Source organism: Lissotriton vulgaris, chromosome 2_1, assembly GCF_964263255.1.
Source record: "Lissotriton vulgaris chromosome 2_1, aLisVul1.2, whole genome shotgun sequence".
Lineage (NCBI taxonomy): Eukaryota > Metazoa > Chordata > Amphibia > Caudata > Salamandridae > Lissotriton > Lissotriton vulgaris.
In genome coordinates, this window is record NC_141687.1 from 1,433,904,862 (window position 1) to 1,433,926,289 (window position 21,428).

Below are 21,428 nucleotides of genomic sequence, written 5' to 3' on the forward strand. Positions count from 1 at the left end.
TAGTAGTTCAGCAGAAAGAAACCTCCTGCTTAATAAATTGTCAAAATGTGCCTGCCTTTCTGATTGTGTTGTTTGTTTCTTAAGGTTACTCTGGAAAGCGGCTGTTGTTGCTCCACGTTCTGCTGCCATTAAAAATCTACAAATGAACAATGTGCTTGGAAGTACATCAGAGAAGAAATCCTGTCATTATTAAAGAGTGTTATGGCACTTTCCTAATTCCATTTCCTGAATTGATAGGAATGATAACAACACGGGCAGCTTTGGCAGAGATCCATGAACACAAGTGGGGCCTGTCTCTGTTTTGACTGGGTCTGAAGACTGAGAAGAAAATAACAGGGCAGAGCTACAATAAAAAAAAACGAAAAAAAAATCCACACAAAACCGAATCTCAAGCCAGGAAAGGTGCCATCAAAACAAACGAAATAAAGACATCTTATTTAATATTAAAGGCATGATGCTTATATTTGCTTAAATGTTTGGTCACCTAAAAATGCATTTTTGCTTCACAGTTCAAAAACCTATAGAACCACAAGTGTTGACAGAACAAACAGACAACTTGAAAACATTTCAAATGAGGTAAGATTTATATAAGACCAAGCGCAAGATTTGTTTCTGTTGCAAAAAGTATAATTAAAATCTGAAGAAAATCTGGAAAGGGAACTATTCATATGATGGAAACAATGGCCATTTGCAGGTTTCACCTCCACTTTTTACCCCCACTTTTTTCTATTGGGTAATGGTGTAATGCCTATGTAGTACACTGTGCCCTGCTGACTAGGCCTCAATGAATATGCTCTAGCCTTTAAAAGTGTGTGGTTAAATGGTTTATACCCAATTGGTATACATCAACTTACTTATAAGTTTATAGTATGAGGTACCAGGGGCACCTAGGGCCTGTAAGTTAAATGTCTCTTATGTACTGTAGCACTAATTGTGCCAACATGAGTGTGACAAAGTAAAGCATGTCTCTCAGTCTGCCACTGCATAATGGTACCACTGTTTTTAAACGGCAAAATCAACTTTGCCATTTAAACCTATGGCAAAGCCCAAACCTACTTTTTAATGCATATAAGTCACTCTTAAGTTAGGTCTAACGAGTCCAAATGCAGGGTACAGTATCTTTGAAAAAACATGTGTTTTTGTATTTCTTGACCATAAAAAGCCAGCATTGCTGTTATTACTGTTGAAAGGCAAGTAGCCCTATTGCCAGGTATAAAGATACATGCTGGCAACACACCACCGCTAATTTCTGAATGTGACTACTAGAGTTGGTACTTAAAGGTATCAAAAAAATGAGTGCATTAAACCTGAATTTTTGCTCAAGCTGAATGTAATGTCACTAGCTTACAAAGTGCAACTTTAGAAAGTTGCCACTTTGTTGCCCAAAGTTGTCCAGTAGCCGTTTTGTGTTGCACACAGTTGCTGTCTTCGAGGTAGCCTGCTGCCCTCCTGGGGAGAGGTGGGAGCGACTGTCAGGAAGGGAAACAAAGGACCAGCTGCTGGAAGAGGTGAGACCACCTCCTGGAGGATGGCCAAAGTGGGTGTGAGCCCAAAGGCAAGCTTCAAAGGGGAATCCGCCTTTAAGGACAATTGGTGGTCCTGCTATGAAAGGGCTGCTCTTTTGTTTTAGCAGACAGGCTGTCATCTTGGGCAGAGAGGGAAAAGCCATTGCCAAAATAGTTTCTCAGTGGAGTGTAGCCCTCAGGTTGCCCCTCCTCTGGGAGGGGCTAAGGACCTTTCACACACAGAGAGAAGGGTTCTATCTTGTTGAGAGTGGGCAGAATAGTGTACCCTGGGATGACCAGATGCCACACTTCACAGGAGCTTGTCATCAGGAAGGAAGGGAACCTGGTAGCCCATTGGCTAGTAATTCACCATATCCCTCAGGCAGTCACAGCCGGCATGACTCGCGGATGGAGGTGTGTGTGTGTGGGGGGGGGGGGTCGCACAGGCGGATTTAATTTTAAATACAATTAAAAAAAGTTAACTTACCTTCACCGGCCCAGTCCCGTGTTGACCAACGCTGTCACTGAATCTCTGCTCCACACACGAAGGAACCAGCCTCCCTCCTCTCCCCTAAGCCAATCACAATGCTGCAATGGCAGTGTTGTGATTGGTTGGGACGCTGACCACACAGGCGTCTATGGGGAGGCCCTTTTCTCCATGTAACCATTAAGAAAATGGGGTGACCCATAAGGTGTGGACCTGGGTATTTAGTAATATCGAAAAAACAATGGTCCTAGACCTATTAATTATAATGAATGACTTAAATCAATTGTAGTACCCACAGTATTATGTATGCAGAGCAACCACAACCAGTCTGCTCTATTGTACTGAAGTAACTTAGTACCACAAGATAAACCTCCACCACGGTTAAAGAAATTACTTTTGATTTATTAACTTATTTATCATTTTTTGTATTTTAACAGTTCATTTTATACACAATATTTCATTTCAAAATTGATAAAAAACACAGAGGTTGCCCAAGAGAGGAACTGTGCAAGAAAAAGAGTGATCAGGAGTGTGAAACAAGTGAGCAGAAAGGAAAATCAAACTGGTGGATAGAAAAAATTATTCACGTTATTTGAAAAACAATATCGGTCCTATGATTAGCCGTATTGAAACCCTGGCCAAACCTTTTTAGTTTTTTTTAAAAATCAGGACACTGTTATAAGTAGACATATATGTCTTAAGGTTTTTTTGCACTATATAAAGTTCTTTAATAGTTGGTCCAAGGGTAATTGAAGATACCGTCGACGTTTCGACTCGTCTTATGCCCAAACGGTGATTTGAACCTGGGGATTGCGAGTCTTCATCAGGACTGGAAAAACAAAACGGGGGCAACCAAGGGATAATAATAAACCTATGAAAGATAAAATTGGAGGTTACTAACCGTGGTGGATAGGATTAGTTGCGAGGCCGTAGCCCGTGAAAGGTATTATATTCTTACCCATCAAAAATGCGAGAGCAAGAAGAGGTGGTCCATAGTTCCAACTTCCCATATAGTCTCCTGTAAAACAAATAGTAGTGCCGAGAATTTATCTAGGTCTAATAATTCTCTAGCCCATACCTGTGTTAGAGAAGAAGTTTTTTTACCTTATTTTCAGATTTCATCCTCACTACATGTTGGGAGGGGTACAGTACTTCATGCGTGCGTCATGGTATGTTAATACCTACAAATAATTATGATAATATCAGTGTAAAATTCACCCTAGATACGACATAAGGACCAGGATTAAATCCCAAAGATTTACCTTGGTGTTATAGTCTTTAATTCAAAGTATTGTCTAGAGGGCTCCTGTTGATGCTTCCAGGTAGCTGCATAAGGAGACACAATGAGGTCTCACTTAAAATATGCATTTTTTGTATTGTACATCAACAAAAAATTACATGTTTAAAAATATGTTTAAAAATAGGTATAAGCACCCAATTACCTTGTAAATGCAATTTCCGATGCATATAGTATGGGCGCCTACTCGTAGGATCAGGTTGCCATGTGAAAAGGAGGAGATACAACTTGTTTAAAGGTCTCACTCGATGCAATAGAAATCATATCGCTCTACTTAACTACATAAACCGAGATTAGAGGCTTATGAGTGGGATAACCGACACCAAAAATTCACGGGGTATTTTTACCTTCTTGACGGTGTGACGATCCGTATATACGGCCGAACCTCTGTCTGTTCAAGGACGCCGCCGTTACTGCTACAGCATTTCCGCATGTAGTTGTACCTGGCCACCTCTTCCAACTAAACATAGACAGAGGACTAGTTTTGGGTGATCGCGTAGCGGTACAGAATCATGTAGTAAAACGGGCCAATTGTTCTATAGATAACCCGTGTACATGGTCCTGACCTATTTATTAATGCACTGTGCGAGGTTATATTTAAAGTAGAAAGTTTTCCGATTTCTAAAATTTTAGCGATTTTTTGGAAAAGTATATGAAAAACCTATTAGATTAATTGCAGAGCCCAACCAAGGTGCGCTCAATCGGTTTCAGCACTGGCAGAGTCCTGGACAAGGTGAAAATCGATTTATCACCGAAGGTTCAGTGATCAACTTCACGAATGAAACAAACGATGGACAAATCACTTGTCGGGGCTGAGCCTATGTGTTATCGCTTACTCACATATTGATGTCATGGAAAGGGGAAAAACGCTTAGGTATTAGTATTGCCAGTCAAAGGCAATGGTTAATAAATTTGAAGATCCTAATTCTATTTAAATTCAAGTTGATATGCTGCTTAAGATCTAAGATTATATTACATTAAGAATGGCATAGTAATACCTATAGCAACAGTAAGTAGATAATTAACAACAATTATTCATTCATTCATTCATTTTATTGTGTATAAAATGAACTGTTAAAATACAAAAAATGATAAATAAGTTAATAAATCAAAAGTAATTTCTTTAACCGTGGTAGAGGTTTATCTTGCGGTACTAACTTACTTCAGTACAATAGAGCAGACTGGTTGTGGTTGCTCTGCATACATAATACTGTGGGTACTACAATTGATTTAAGTCATTCATTATATTTAATAGGTCTAGGACCATCTTTTCTCCATGTAGGCTGCATGCAGCCTAAGTGGAGAAAAGGGAGAGTGCGTATGACTGGTTTCGTCAACCCTCGGGCCGACCTTACAGTTAGCATCCTCAGAGTGGGCAAGCCACTCCTCCCCTGCCCTAGAGCAGGCCCACCTACCAGCCTGCCCTCAACCAAACCCTTCTGCTTTCTCACGGTGCATGAAGCAGAAACTTAAAATGATATTTATAATACCATTTTATGTTTCTGCTTCTCGCACTGCGAGAAAGCAGTGGGGCTATACTCCTCTACCCACAAGGAGGAGCCGCCCCTGCCCCGGGGCACCAAACGCTGATATCTTGGTAAGAGACCGAAAAATGATTGCCCTGCTGTCACTGGACATGGAAAAAGAAAGGCTAAACCAGGTATCGGAGTATAGTAAATGTAAATGTACAGGAATTTATATAGCGCAAATCACCGAGCGGTTTCTAAGCGCTTGCTTAGGGAACCCGTCCTGGTACTCCCCTGTGAGATAACCCCGGCAGGGTATCCGCAAGGTGAAAGCCAGGCATCCCGCCGCGAGGGGCCGTTGTGGAGATTAAGCAAGCTATTGCCCAGAGTCGCAGAGTGTGAACCCAAGAGTCGAGTAGGCACCGGAGCGAGAATTGTTGAGTCCATGGACATTTTAGGACTCAAGACCCCGCCGAGCTGGGAATTGAACCCTGGTCCCGGGCTGACCTCTGCTTCCAGGTCTGCCTCCTCTAACCAGTGAGCCACACTTCTCCACATAGTAGCTGCATCAGTGGGCATGCAAAGAGAGGATTGCGGAAATTGCCCCACGAGCACCAGAAAGAAGGAGTTTCTCCAAGAGCTAGATGGCTGATATCCTGTTACAGCCATAGGACCATAAAAGCTAAGTCTGCCTTTGGAGAATTCTTTGCCCAAGAATGCCTGACCGCTGTTGGACACCAAGGTACATCCTGGTAGACCGAGTATGGATCCTCAAAAGTTACACCCAAGTTTGCTGGACCCAGGAGAGTCATCAGAGTGCAGTTTGGTTGTCCAGCACGGAAGTTAAACGGAAACTCTGGTTTGGCTGTAGCCAGAGACCAGTAGACCAATGGCAACTAGTTTTTAGCTTATGTCGTGAGACACAGACCCCTGAGTTCAGTGTTGCTTCCCCCTGATTGAGGACCATGAGGTGGTCTCGGGAAGACCCCCAACACCAGCTCATCAACCCCAGCATCCCTGAGCATCTTCTGCACACTGTATCCATACATCAAGAACACTCCACTGATTATACTGGCGGTTCGATCATAGGACTTGGAACTGGATTGGGGACTTCTACAAGTAACAAGTAAATGCCCCCTTGGACCTTTTTTCGTCCCTGTGACTACTGCCCTACCAGAGTTACAACCCCAGAGAGTGCCTCAGTAGCTGTTTTTAACTTGCATGTCGGAACTAACCCTAAACCGCATTTTTGTTGTTGGGGTGTCTGCTTAAAGACAAAAATGCAACCTACAAATGTATAAATTGGTGTTGGATTTTTACTGTGTTGCATTTTCTTTGTATTCGACTGTTTTGGTACTTCTTAATGCTTTACACTTGGACCTATGACAAAGCCTGACAGCTCTGAGCAGGGAAACAGCATTAACCATGTGGTCTGAACCACACATGCTGTTACCAAGCATATGCCTTTATAACCCAAATTTCTTTGCCATGCATGCCTTTACAACAATTTTCACTGTAAAGGCAGTAAAGTCATCTGTTTGGTAAATGCAGTTAGCACTCTAGACATGGAGCAAATGGGTGGGATGGGAGGTGTTGGAGACTTGGGGGACTTCCTACCTGGACGAGATCATGAGGAATGTGAAGGATCGGGACGCAGCTTGGTGAGTAGTTTTGTAAGCAGCGCTGGGATCCGCGTAGTTTTTAGGGCAGAAGTTCAGGTTTAGGGCTCAGGGCGGGTGGTTGGGGTAGTTTTTAGAGCTGGGGGATGGTGTTAGGGCTCAGGGTGAGGGGCTAGGGTGATTCTAGATTTGGGGTCAGGGTTGTTTTCAGGGCTGGGGCCCGGGTCCTATGGCTCAGGGTGGGGTGTAACCTTTAGCAGGCATATGCTTTTACAACAAAATTAGTTGTAAAGGCTTGCGTGGTAAAATCATGTGATCATGGTGATCATGGCAAAGACTGCATTGTTAAGGCATGCAATTTACTCGCATGCGAGGTTCCATCATACAATCTTCTGAGCCACATCTACCCACAACTGAGCGAAGGTTTTACAAACAAATGTGACTGAAGCTAATACAGAATTGTGTCATATTACATGCTGAGGTTGCACAACCATTGATAATAATCCACATTATCACAATATTAAGGTAAAAACTATTAATTTCTTCATTTGTAATATGTGTGTTATAAATGTAAGAATTGAATTGATATTAGAGTGGTTTTAGATTTATCTCCTTAAAAAATTAGAGAAAGAAAAAGGGATGCTATTAGAAAATATCTGTGCACTAGTTTACTAAACGGTTTACATTTTTAAATGGTGTTAGGGTTGTCTGAGTGAGCTTAACCTGAAGAATGTTTACAATAAATGGATTGTTATGGTGCATATGTAAAGCATTTTGGTCCAATTTACTGATGAAAATAAAGCCATGAAATCCCACTGCCCATAAATGGCTAATGAAATGCAGATAAAGGATGATTACATTAACCACAAATACAGAGGTCAGTGTGTCACAGTGGAAGGATTTCAGGTAATCAGCTTGAAATAGCCACAAAGAACCACAAAAACTCCTTTTTCGTATTTTAATGTTTCTAGAATGCACATGATATGTCAACCAATTACCTCAGACCTCTCTGGCCTGCCAATATGTAGTAATGGCGACGGGTACTTTTAAGGCGGTCAGATGACTATACAGAAGGATCACCCACGGCCTGAGACAGCTCCTAACGACCTTGCGTCTCAAGTGGGAAGAGGATTTGGGCGTACCCATTGAGGAGAAGCCTTGGGGGAATTGGTAGAATGGGCTGGAAGTGATCTAGGAACGCACGCTTTCAGCTAATCCACTTTTACATGTTACATATGGCGTACACCCCCCGATCCCCCACCGGGTAAGGTGAATGAATACTTCGGGTTCTCGACCGCAAGTCCACGGTGTAATCTAGAGGGGGCGGGTTTCCTCCACATGCTTTGGGACTGTCCACATCTGGGAGAGTACTGGAGGGGGGCATCTGAGCTGGCAGCAGCAATGGAGAGAAGGGTAGCACTAACACCAGGCTGTTATATATTATATTGGTTCCCACATACTGCCAAGACCAAAGTTACTAGCAAGTTTATAAACCTGGGGTCTTGGCCCAGAGGGAGATTACCAGCCACTGGAAGGCGAAGAATGGCCCCAACTTAGCATGATGGTCCGGGGAGTTAGTGAAATGGGCGGAGGCGTAGGGGAATTGCAGATTACGAATGGCCAGACAATTTGGGAACGACAAATCACTGGAGACGGCGCGTGCTTGGGTGCCACTGGTGGAGCTGGTAAAATACCCAACGGTCAATACCGTTGCCACTCCTGAGTGGAGGGCTCCTGCTGCGGATGACTGACTTCGGGAGGCACTGATAGACTAGAGCGCAGAGCGCGGATAGGGTGGGATGACCTTGGGGGAACATCTGTACCCTGACACCGAAACTTGAGGTCTGGGATATACAGGACACAGAGCATCACTGTCCTTCCCACTGATCAAACAACAAAGCATTATTGACCCAGCGGCATGCATAGGGGGAGTGGAGGGAGGAGGGGTTAGTTAAGGTTGGGGAAAGGGGGGTTTGTTGGAGTTACATGTTATGGATAATGTCCGGAGAGGTACCAACTAGTAGATCTCACTGATTCGTACTGCAGGACGGAGGGTGGGGTACGAGGGGTTAGCCCCATTTCAGGTCACATTATTCCCGGTCAGAAGGGACTTTTCCCAGATGTTGATGACTTAATGTGGAAATTTAGTATCCTGCTAAGTTCTATTTTCAAATGCAGTTTGCAGCCCTATAAGGTTATTTACTGTGCTTATCTTTTTATAACTCAAAATAAAAATTTGTTTAAAAAAAATGATATGTCAACCAATTCACTATTTTGCATGTATCCCAAATTATTGATGAAAATTATGGGTATATGTAGTATCAAAGACTTCAACACAATAATTTGGGAGAGATGCCAAGAAGCCATGTTGGCCATTTTATTGTACGTTCTACAAGTTTTCCTAACACTAAATGATCCAATTTAAAGGCACAACATTAATGAGTTGCATGATCTTCTCCATAGAACATATAATACAACACACTGCAATATGATTTATTAAAATGTACTTATAAGGGTTTCAATGTTTTCATCAGATAATGATTTTGGGAAAGGTGCATTGAAAGCACTTTTAGCTTACTCCATAATGTCAAATAATGGTCAATTGCACTAAATTATCAATACTGTCCCTACAGTAGGTTTTGTAATGTATGGCTTTGATTAAACAATATACCAAGAAAACACTGTCACACAGATTTACTAAGGCTTTGTGCAGTTGGAAAGTGATGCAAAGTGAATCAAAGTGTGGCATTGTTATTTACTTCCCAGTGCAACATTTATTCTTTACTTCAAAGGGCCCTTATCTCAGTGTAAAAAGAAATGTGTGCTCCTGAACTCCACCTAAATCAAGGGTGCAGTACTGGGTGTTACATAGGTGGATCAGTACAAACACCCATAGGTTTTGACACAAAGCTCAATCTATTACGATAGCCAGACTAGGCTGTACATCAAAAAGTAACACCTTCTAGAAGTAGGCATTAACAAGGAGAAATACTTTCATTTCTCAGAAAACACCCATTGCACATGGACTGACAACCAATTTGTGGAATCCTTCTGAAATGTGTCTAGACATATGAAGATCTTCTGGAAGGGGGTACTCCAAGTACAAATACTATGATAGACAGCACACACTCTCTTCTGCACCATGGGTCAAGGCTTTGGGCCTTAGTACGACTTTGGAGTTAACACTTTCCCCAAATTGTTTTAGATTGGAGTGAGAATAGTAAATGTCACCCCTTTAGGGTCCAACACTTTCCCTAAATTGGTTTAAAATAGATTGGGTGTAGTAAATGCCGCCCCTTTAGTGTCCAACACTTTCTCCAAATTGGTATAGATTGGAGTGGGAATAGTAAATGCCAACACTTTAGTGTCCAACACTTTCGTAAAAATGGTTTATGTTGGAGTGTGATTATTTAATTTTAGAATTTTGGTGTGAAATCCTTTGTTCAAATTGTTTTTGTATGTTGTCGAATTAGTTTGTGTTATTTAATTAGCACTGTGGGTGTTTAGAAATATAATAAAAAAATACTTAGGTCCCGATTACGATGTCGTTTGGAAGGCCTACGATTCGGATTTGCCTTTACAGATTCCGATTCGTAGACCTTGTTTCGGACAGAATTGTACACATGTCTGAATGACCAAGTACGCGTTAACCGAATCATGCCCCAACCAGATCATGTACATACAACTTGTTCGTAGCCGAGTCGTGCTGCGCAATGGAGCCGGATTCCGAGGGAGCAAGTACGATGCACGGTTTAGACAGTCGCATTGGTCTCAGCAGGACAAAACGGCTGCCGGAAACGTACTTCGGGGGGTCAAGCGAAGATTGCGTATGCAACGACCGAATCGTTTCTCAACCCGATCGTGTCCATACGACTCGTTTGAAGCTGAGCAGTGCCAATGCCATGGAGCCGGATTCCGAGTGAGCAAGTACGATGCACGATTCGAACAGCCACATCGGCTGTTGGAATTGTACTTTGGGGGGCCATAGCAGGCCCCCTTCACCCTGGGCCCTCTGAATCTGTCAAGGGGGGTTCCCATGGGTTCCCTTGATCTAAGCATTCACAGTGTGGGGTACCCGGTACAGGGTGTAGGCTTTTCCCCATCCACTCCTTTTTGCTATGGGAGCCCGTGTACGCATCCAGTATACAGGCTCCCATTTAGTTCAATGGGAGTCTGGGCTAACAGAGTCCGTAAGCATGCCGATGCATCGTACTCGCTCGTTCGGACTCCAGGTGCACGTTTCAGATGTGAATCGTACGAGGGCTTTACTAGCCAGATTTGAATCGGGCCCTTAGTTGCATGTTTGCAATAAATAATATTATTAATTACATATATTTACATAATAAAGATGTGCCATATTTTTCTACACTTAAGCTTTCAAAGTTTATTTTATTTATATTTTTAGATCTGTAAACATATATCTTTCAAATAAAAATAACATTTATATATAGATAAATAAATAAAATATTTTATTAACTATTTATTATTTCATATTAAATGTAAATCATATTTAAATTGCATTGCATGTGGTAAATTTTCCACTTTTTCCCATTGTGTAACAATTTTTTTTAACTTTTTCCTACATTGTTTTATGTACATATTTTCAACATCAATTTAATATCATCTTATTAAAGATATATTAAATTATTGTATTTTTTAATACTATTATTTAATTTATACTTTAGCATGTATTTACATTTGAATATAACATTTGTAGACATGTTCCTGCTACATACTATTTCATATTCTAATTGTGTAATTTTTAGTCTATTTTCTGGGATCCAGGTTGTGGTAAGGTACTGCTGTTTGTCAGGATAACTAAGTTCTTTTTATATGGTTTCAAAGGGTTTTGAGGATGGGGTATATAGGGAGGAGGTGTAGAGGTTAATTGTAGTGTTGTTTGTGGATTTCAGTACATTTGGTTGTGTTATTAGTAGTGTTTTTTACTAATGTGTAATTTTGAGGTTTCGTACACTGTTTTGCTAATATTTCTTTACATTGTGTTTAATTATGTTATGTTAAGTATTTTATGATGATTAAGCTAATTCATCTGTATTTTTTGGAATAGGTATTTTGCAGGTGGGTTTTCTTGTTTACTTTACAGGTTGTTGTCAACAAATGCATCCTATGTACATTGGGAGTTCTGTTTTTTTTTAGGAAATTACTTTTGGTTTACATTAAACCAATATTTTTAGCTTTGATTTCTTTTTTTCAAGTTTCAAGTTTCCAAGAGATTCTTTTTTTAAGTACCTTTTGGGTTTTTTAGTGGTTCCTATATATTTTGGATTGTTTCGAGGTATGTCTATTGGATTTGTTAAATTTTTTCATTTTTTGAGGGGGCTTTTTAGAAAAAAAATTGGCTGTTTTTGGTGGGTTATTATTTTTGACTTTGGGCCTGATTACGAGTTTGGCGCTGCATCACTAGGTCCGCCCCGTTGACGCACCTCCAAACCCGTGGTCAGGCTGCCCCTGAGATTACAAGCTATTCTTGTTTCTGGTGGGCTTTTTTAATGTACCCACAGCAGTGCCCTGAAAATGGGCACTGCAATGGGAACGCCAAAAACAGTTCCTGCATCACATGGACTGTTAATTCCATGCCATGCAGGAACTGGGGTGCATGCATACAGGGTGTCACATGTTGTGCCCCCCTGCATGCATTCCCATGTGAAGGAGGCACAGGCGGCCCTGCAGGACCCCTTTGCTTCCTCTCTGCCATAGTGTTTATGGAGTAGGAACCTTCATGACACTGCCGGCGGAGAAAAACTCTTAATATGTCTACAGCTTCTGAACAGTAAGTTATATGTATTTCATTTTTTTGGGTGGGAAATTTACTATTTTATTGGTTGTGTAAATATTATGTGATTGTTATTTGAAAGTGTTAATGTTTATGTGTTGTATTAATTTTACTTGATGGATTGAGCATTTTTAATGTAAATAATTAATATATTATTTTATTATCTCAGTCTTATTTAACATTAGAGTTGTATTTATTGTTTAGTGACTTTTGCGGAATCCCTGCACCCTGTGGCAGGCATCCCATCGTACCTACCACAGAGTGGCAGGATTTACAGGAGGGTACCCTAGGTACCCTCCTCAGCCCCCAACCTAAGGACACTGAGGCAAGGGACCCCCAAAGTCAATTTCTGACAGTCTTTCCGTGTCAGACAGGCAGACTCGGAAAGTTTGTTGGAAAACGGCATTGTAATCGCTCGGCTGGAAACGATGTCAGTAGAGCTGTACGAAGCAGTTCCAGCCGACACAAATTCTCCAAGAGCCGGTCGGAGCTGATTCGGAATGACCGTGCTGTTTACAATCTGACTGAGAAAATCGCAATCCATCGAGCAGATTGTAAACCAACCGAGTCAGTCAGAAGGGTTCCGTCATGATCTAGGAGATTCGGAATGTTGGGAGGAGGCTTTCTGCCAAACTTCATAATCAGGCCCTTAGTTTGTCTTCATTGTGTTGGTAGAAAGGACTTTCTATTACTAAGTTGTAGTGGTTCGGTACCTCTGTGACAGAGACATAGGCTAGTGCAATATTTTTTTATTACAAAGGTGAATTGGCTGTTTTTAGCATATTCTACATTTAGCATAGATTGTTGAAGGTGTCTCCATATGCGCTTTGATCGAAATTACAGTAACAGCCTTGTATATTCATGTGGGGGCTACGTTTTTTAAATTGTCTAAATCGTGGCTTGTTCAAAGTCTATGATTATTTTTCTGATGTAGTAGTTGTTTGTTTTCAGTTTGTAGTAAGTGCTGCTTTGTTTATTTGGTTGTAGTGCATATATAAAAGGGATATTTGTGTTTTGATATTCACGATGTATGGTGAATATCTGATTGGTTTGGTACACATTCTGAAGGTCTCATGCATCATCCAAGTTTGACAGTGACTTAGTTTTAGTAAGTTATTTGCGATAAAAAATATTAGGATTTGTTTCTCATTGTTTAGGATATCATAAAAAAGAAAACGTCCTCATTATGTGTCATTGTTAAATCTTCAGGTATTTCTATGTCTTGGTATCTTCTAGGGGCAGGAGAAGTATCACTAGTGACTTTTTTAGTTTATGCAATTAAACATTTTAAAGTGGGTATAGGTGTCCTGTGATATGCTTAGGAACATTAGGCAGTATATCTGTTAGGATTTTGGTTGTGGATTCTAGGGTGCTAGTGCTTGCCTATCTTATATCCTGCAATACCTCCCTCAATTCTATTTCTGTCACATTTGGGGGGTGGTTGTGATCTCTTACATGACTTGCAACATCATGTTTTGTAGTGGCCCTACCATAGCATGCATTAGAATAATATTTGGCGCATTTTTAATTCACATATTCTGTTGTAGTTCAAATCCATGTGACTTAGCAATCAGTTTCCTTTCTGGGTTTTTATATATTTGGCTTGCTGTGTTATTGTATCTGAAAGTAGTGTAATAGTAAAAACATATATATATATTTTAAAGTTTATATGTTTGTTGTTTATATATAAAACTGTGCAACTACTTCTATTTTTTATACTCACATGTATGTTCTTTTTAGATGATTCACACTGTTTTGCAGCTTTTTCTTTGGGGGTGTTGTATTGTGGAGCATGTGCTTCCACTTCTGTTGGATGAAAAAAAAACTGCAGTTTCATTTTACCAGTTTATTTGGTGGTTGTTTGTAGAGGTTTAGGCCATTGGGTTTATTTGTACTCGCTATTGGGGGTGAGTTTATCATTTTTTATAATTTTTGTATACTTACATTATCATATCTCTTTGCTGGTTTGTGATAAGGGTTTTTTCTCTCATCTTATCACTTTTCAAAGTTGTTGTGTTTACTTTTAGAAAGTACATGCAAAGAAATAGAAGTTTGAGAGTGTTTTGTTAATTATTTGTAGTTTACATTTTTAAGTTTATGTACAAGTAAGTTTGAGTTTAAATATTAGTTTTACTTACTTGGGGCCTCATTACAATAACGGTCAGTCAGACCGCCAACCTCCATTGTTTCCGGCAGGAACAGTCCGACAATGACTCGGCAGTCCCACCCCCCCTATCAGGATAAAACATTTTTTTACTGCAGAAAAGGGCTGCAGCACAAGCCACAGTAGAAAAAGGCACTTTCTGCACATCCATGAATGGAACTGTGGGGGAGCACTACGTGTGCCCGCCAGACCACTTAAAAGTGGCCCACGGGGATCTGGGCCTGCTTGGGCCCCCCAAAGTCCATTTATGTATGACTATACATGGTGGTGGGACTGCCAGGAACAAGCAGTTGGAAATGGATATTTGAACGCCTATTACAGTGCCTGCAAAGGCACTGCCTCCATTGTAAGGTTAGGAATCTGACCACTGTCCCAGAGGGATGTTTGATCCTATCGAAGGCGGCAGTCTTGCCCCCCTGACATTATCACTGCAACAACCTGCATCTCAATGTGGAAGTCGGACTGATGCCCTGGATGTGGGGCAGACCACCACCAACGGCCTGTCAGTGGTGGTCCAACTGACATCATAATGAGGGCCTTAGTTAGGTAGCTGTTGAGATGTCTGTATTTCTTCTTTAAAGGCCTGGTCAGATAATCTGGTAGAGTTTCTCAATATTGCATGTATTCAAATGTAGAAATAGTTAGTTGGCAAAATTAGTGTGACTTTTATATTGTTTTTTTAATTGCTTGTCTGATTTCATTGGTTAGGTTATTTATAGCTTGATTTTAGTGGTTAGTTTAGTTTGTTTGATTTTTTTTATCAGTTGTGTCCTTGTTAATATTTTATGTATACAATTTGATATATAGTAAGATAGTTTTGAATACAATTATATATATATATATATATATATATATATATATATATATATATATATATATATATATATATATATATATATATATGTATATATATATATATATATATATATATATATATATATATTCACTGAAAAAACAAAGGTTAAAGAGACGTTATAGTTCGGCTCAGATTTCACTCGCACAATACCAGAGAAATTCAGCAGTTATGGTAACCTGACCTAACTATAACTTACGATCCCACAATGCACTTCTTATGACCTCACATATTACATCACTCATGTCATGGTCATTGACATCACAGATGACATCACTGATGGCATCTCAAATGATAACACTGATGACATCACTACTTCCCTGCTGGGGAGCCGCTTGTTAAGCTGTCGATCCTCCTGGCAAAGGGCAAGAAGACCTTTGGAAACTACTAAGGTGGGTGGGGCCAAATGAAATAGCATCCAAGCAATTTCCACATTAGCATATGCCTAATAATTTAGAGGGAGAACCATAGACTCTGCTTTGACATGGGGAGGACAAGAAAGAAGAAAACTAAAGATAGAGATAGGGTCTAAGGGAACATTTAAAGACCTCCCATGGATATACTCCCCAATGAAAGTACTACATACAAAACTCAATATCCATGGGTCTATTCCTACAAAAGTAATTTTTTAGTGTCTATGAACCATATTGGATAAGGAGAGGTTGCCTATGTAAAATGTGATGTTTTTGTAATATTTATGTCGCCGATTATGTTAATTGAATATGCCTTTGTCGGGTCGCATTTCTAGTAGGGGAAACGGATAAGTAGGAAAAATGTAAATGTAAATGTACAGGAATTTATATAGCGCAAATCACCACTGGTTTCTAAGCGCTTGCTTAGGGAACCCGTCCTGGTATTCCCCTGTGAGATAACCCCGGCAGGGTATCCGCAAGGTGAAAGCCAGGCATCCCGCCGCGAGGGGCCATTGTGGAGATTAAGCAAGCTATTGCCCAGAGTCGCAGAGTGTGAACCCGTGAATCAAGTAGGCACCAGAGCGAGAATTGTCGAGTCCATGGACATTTTAGGACTCAAGACCCCGCCGAGCTGGGAATTGAACCCTGGTCCCGGGTTGACCTCTGCTTCCAGGTCTGCCTCCTCTAACCAGTGAGCCACACTACTTTTATAATAGAAAACATTTTGAATGTTAACAAAAATGTGACGTAAAAGCAATGTATAGTTTTTAAAAATAATGTTGAAAATAAAAGAAGACAGTTTGGTTAGTTTTCACAAAAGTGGGTTTTTGGTGTTATCGAACATATAACATACTGGTTTTTGTGTTACAAAAGAAAAAAGGATTTTAATTACATGGCGGTTTTGCAGGAGAATTGTTGTCGTAATTTCGTTTGTTGGTTAGATTCTTAAATTATTATTGCTGAAAAAAAGGATTGCTTAGCTAGAATTTTTGGAGGTAGGAAATGATATAAAAATGTAATGTTTTAGTTAGCGAGGAAAAATGGAGTTAGAACGTTTTGAGTAAATTATAAGGTCATTCACTTTCAGGTTGAGATTTATTTTTTAAGGAAAGTTCTATTAAATGGATTGCCATAAAAAAGAAACAGGTTTCAGGAAAAATTAAAGGAGCTGTTTAAGTGTCTTTTTTACATTTTGTACGAGACAAGAAGGATATGGATCTGTTTGACAATTTTATATTAAAAAATTTTTGAGATGAAAAATTGTTCAAAATTTACAGATGAATGTGAATTTCCATTTCAAAAATATTTCTAAAGATGACTCACTGATTGTGATAACTTTAATAAAAAAATGAAAATTTTATACATTATTTTTTTAAAAAATGGAGGGTTACTGGACTTAAAAATAAGTGGATTTCTATTAGGAATGACTTGTTGTAAAAAAATTATGTTTTTAAAAAAAAAATTTGGGGGGGTGATCTCAACTAATTGAAATAAGAATGGTTTTTAAAGGTTTAATAACAAAAAAACAGCTGAATATCTTGAAATAATACCAAAAAATACTTTGGAAAAAAGAAGTGGAAATGGAGAATAGATGAAATTTAATGCTACGTTCAAAATGCTTTCTGAATGCAAAAAATAAAAAATTCAATGCTATTTTTTTTCATTTTAATTTTATGTTTTTACATATTTTCATATGTTTGGATTATAAGTTTTTTTAATTAAAAATGTACATAAAAATGGATTTAGAAAATATGAAAAAAGTTGAAGTTAAAGAAAAACAAAACTTAAGGTTAGGTGACCCGACTAAAATAAAAAAAAATAATTTAGATAAAAGTTGCCAATTTAATTAAAAAATTTTTTTTTTAGGTAAAAGCAGGAAAGTAAGTTTGTTGTATGTGTCTAAAAATGTAAAATGTTAGCAACATTTTCCAGGTAGTCTAATGCCACACTCAACGAAAACTGTTGAAGTATTGCCAATAGTCTCCCAGACATCTCCTTAGATTGTTTTGAAATTCGTGGATTTAGGCTACCTGTCAAAGTTTGTACAATTCTATCAATCAATCAATCAATTAAGGCATTTATATAGCGCACTACTCACCCGGAGGGCCTCAAGGCGCTAGGGAAGGGGGGGTCTGCTACTGCTCGAACAGCCAGGTCTTGAGCTGCTTCCTGAAGGCAAGGTGGTCCTGGGTCAGGTGGAGGTGGGTCGGGAGGGAGTTCCAAGTCTTGGCGGCCAGGTAGGAGAAGGACCTTCCTCCTGTGGTGGCTCTTCGGATGCGGGGGACGGCGGCCAGGGCGTGGCCGGTCGATCGAAGCTGGCATGTGGGAGCGTAGAAGTTGAGGCGGCTGTTGAGGTATCCTGGGCCTTAGTTGTGTAGGGCTTTGTGTGTGTGGGTGAGGAGACGGAAGGTGATTCTCTTGTTGACCGGGAGCCAGTGCAGATCTCTCAGGTGTCCGGAGATGTGGCTGCGACGGGGGATGTCCAGGATGAGTCGTGCTGAGGCGTTCTGAATCCGCTGGAGTCTCTTCTGGAGTTTGGCGGTGGTTCCGCCGTAGAGGGAGTTGCCGTAGTCCAGACGGCTGGTGACGAGGGCCTGGGTGACCGTCTTCTTGGTCTCGGTGGGGATCCACCGGAAGATCTTACGTAGCATGCGCAGGATGTTGAAGCATGACGAGGAGACGGTGTTGACTTGTCTGGTCATGGAGAGGGAGGAGTCCAGGATGAAGCCCAGTTTGCGTGCGTGGTCTGTTGGTTTGGGTGCGCTGCCCAGGGCGGGGGGCCACCAGGAGTTGTCCCAGGAGGAGGGTGAAGATCCCAGGATGAGGACTTCCATCATGTCCGAGTTCAGTTTCAGGCGGCTGTTCATCATCCACTTGGCTACGTCTGTCATCCCTTCGTGTAGGTTGGCTCTGGCGGTGGCGGGGTCGTTGGTGAGGGAGAGGATCAGCTGGGTTTCGTCGGCGTAGGAGATGATGTTGAGGTTGTGTTGGCGTGCGATGGCTGCGAGGGGGCTTATGTAGACGTTGAAGAGGGTTGGGCTGATCGAGGAGCCTTGAGGAACGCCGCAGATGACTTTGGTGGCTTCTGATCTGAACGGGGGAGGCGGACCCTCTGCGTCCTTCCGGCGAGGAATGAGATGATCCATTCCAGTGCCTTCTCCTGGATTCCGACGTTGCTGAGGCGCTGCACTAGGGTACGGTGGCAGACAGTGTTAAAGGCCGCGGAGAGGTCTAGGAGGATGAGGGCCGCTGTTTCTCTGTTGTCGAGCAGGGCTCGGATGTCGTCGGTGGCTGCGATCAGGGCGGTCTCGGTGCTGTGGTTAGCCCGGAAGCCAGACTGTGAGAGGTCGAGGGATCCGTTCATCTTGAGGAAGGCGGCCAGCTGCTTGTTGACGGTCTTCTCGATGACTTTTGCAGGAAACGGGAGCAGGGAGATGGGGTGGTAGTTCTTGAGGTTGGTGGGGTCGGCTGATGGCTTCTTTAGTAGAGCGCTGAGTTCGGCGTGCTTCCAGCTCTCCGGGAAGGTAGCGGTGTCGAAGGAGGTGTTGATGATGTCCCGCAGGTGGGGTGCGATGACAGCGTCGGCCTTGTTGAAGACGTGGTGAGGGCAGGGGTCGGTCGGAGATCCGGAGTGGATGGAGTTCATCGTGCAAATGGTGTCTTCGGTGCTGATCGGGTCCAGGCGCGGAGGGTGGTGGTGGGGGCTGGTTGTTCAGTCGTGGCATGCGTCGGTTGAGTGCTGAAGCTGTTGTGTATGTCCGCGATCTTGTTGTGGAAGTAGGAGGCGAGGGAGTTGCAGAGGTCTTGCGAAGGGGTGATGTTGTTGTTTCCGGCGTTGGGGTTGGAGAGCTCTTTGACGATGTTGAAGAGTTCCTTGCTGTTGTGTGCGTTGTTGTCCAGTCATTCCTTGAATGCAGTTTTCTTGGTGGCGTGGATCAGTTGGTGGTGTTTTCGGGTGGCGAGCTTGAGGGCAGTCATGTTGTTCGGTGTTGGGTCTCTGCGCCAGGCTTTCTCGAGTGCTCGGCAGTTCTTCTTGGAGCTCTTGAGTTCGTCGGTGAACCATGGGGTTTTCTTGCTGCTGGGTCTGCTAGGCGGGGTCTTCAGAGGGGTGAGGTCGCCTGCGCAATTGCTGATCCGCTTCGCGAGGTTGGTGGCCGCCTGGCTTGGGTTCGTTGCGCTGGTGGGAGGGTTCATGCTCAGGGAAGTCGCGAGCTGGTCGGTTGTGATCTTGTTCCAGTTTCTGCGTGCAACCTGTTGCTGGTGGTGGTGGATCGTGGTCCTTCTGAAGCTGAAGTGGACGCAGCTGTGGTCCGTCCAGTGGAGTCCGGTGGCGTGGCTGAAGGTGATGTCCTTGCTGGATGAGAACACGGGGTCGAGTGTGTGTCTGGCGTAGTGGGTGGGGGTGGACACCAGCTGCTTGAGACCGAGGTTGGTGAGGTTGTCCAGCAGGGTGGTGGTGTTGCGGTAGTTGTTGTTCTCCAGGTGGAAGTTGAGGTCCCCGAGGAGGATGTAGTCAGTGGAGAGGAGGGCGTGCGGGCTGATGAAGTCGGCGATGTCTTCGCTGAATTGTGTGCGTGGTCCCGGGGGTCTGTAGATGAGGGTGCCTCTGAGGGTGGTCTTGGGGTTGACATGGATCTGGAAGTGCAGGTGTTCGGCGGGTGCGAGGGTGTCATCGGTGTTGGTCGTGATGCGGATGGTGTTCCTGTGGATGATAGCGATGCCTCCTCCTGTCTGGTTGACGCGGTCCCTCCGGATGATCTTGTAGCCGTCCGGGATGGCGATGGCGATGTCGGGCGCTGAGGTGGCGTTCATCCAGGTTTCCGTGAGGAAGGCGACGCCTGGGGCTGTGGTGTCGAGCAGGTTCCAGAGCTCGACGGCGTGTCTGTGGATGGAGCGGGTGTTGAGCAGGATGCACTTGAGGTGGTTGCTGCTGGTGCTCGGCTTGGTCGGTGCTGGTGTAGTGCAGGTCCGAATGCAGGTGAACTTGCAGGAGTGGCAGCAGAAGGGTCCGTGGGTGCGTCTCGGGGTGGCTCGATAGCAGCCCGGGATTCGACCGGCGTTGAGTGCGTAGAGTTCGGTGGTGTCGTAGATCCAGCGGGTGGGCTAGTGTCGGCGGGAGCCAGGGGTCCTGGCACTGGGCGCGGTCCAGGCGCGGACGGGCGGAGACGGGCTTACCTTTGGTGCACCTTCGACGCTCAATCGGCGCTCCCGTTGCGCGTCACCGCTGCGCGTGCGCACGGTAGCCATTTATGGCGAAGTGCAGGGAGGGAGGAGCAGCTGGGAGGCGGGAGCGGGGAGGGCACGAAAGGAAGGGGACGTGTCCACACTCCCGGCGGTGGGAAGCAGGTAAGCGGGGAGTGGGGCGGGTGGGCGCAGGGGAAAACAGCACAGGGGGGCAATACATTCTCATTTGTTGATAACTTTGCTCCTTCTTCAAAGTTAATAAAAAAGAGTAGAAATTGGGGTGTGGTTTTCCAATTGTGTGGTTGAAGGAGTTATGCCATCCCTCTATGGCATTGTTTTTTTTAGCACCTCCTTCTAAGCAGGTTGTGTAGCAGTTCCACCACTCCACATGGAAACGTGGCTTCCTCCTGCGACCCGATCTGCTTAGATGTCCAATCCATGTGTCTTCAAAGTAATTTAACAATGGGGCCAATTTATCTTCATTTTCGACATAATATTCAGATTCAGAAATTGCAGTGTAGTACTCGTCTACACTTTCAGGAGGTACAAAAAAAAGTGCAGTTAGTTTCTTTAATTCTACCTGTAGTTTGCTATCTGAACAGTAATCTGAAACTAGGGATGTTTTTTGTAATTTACGCCAAAAAGC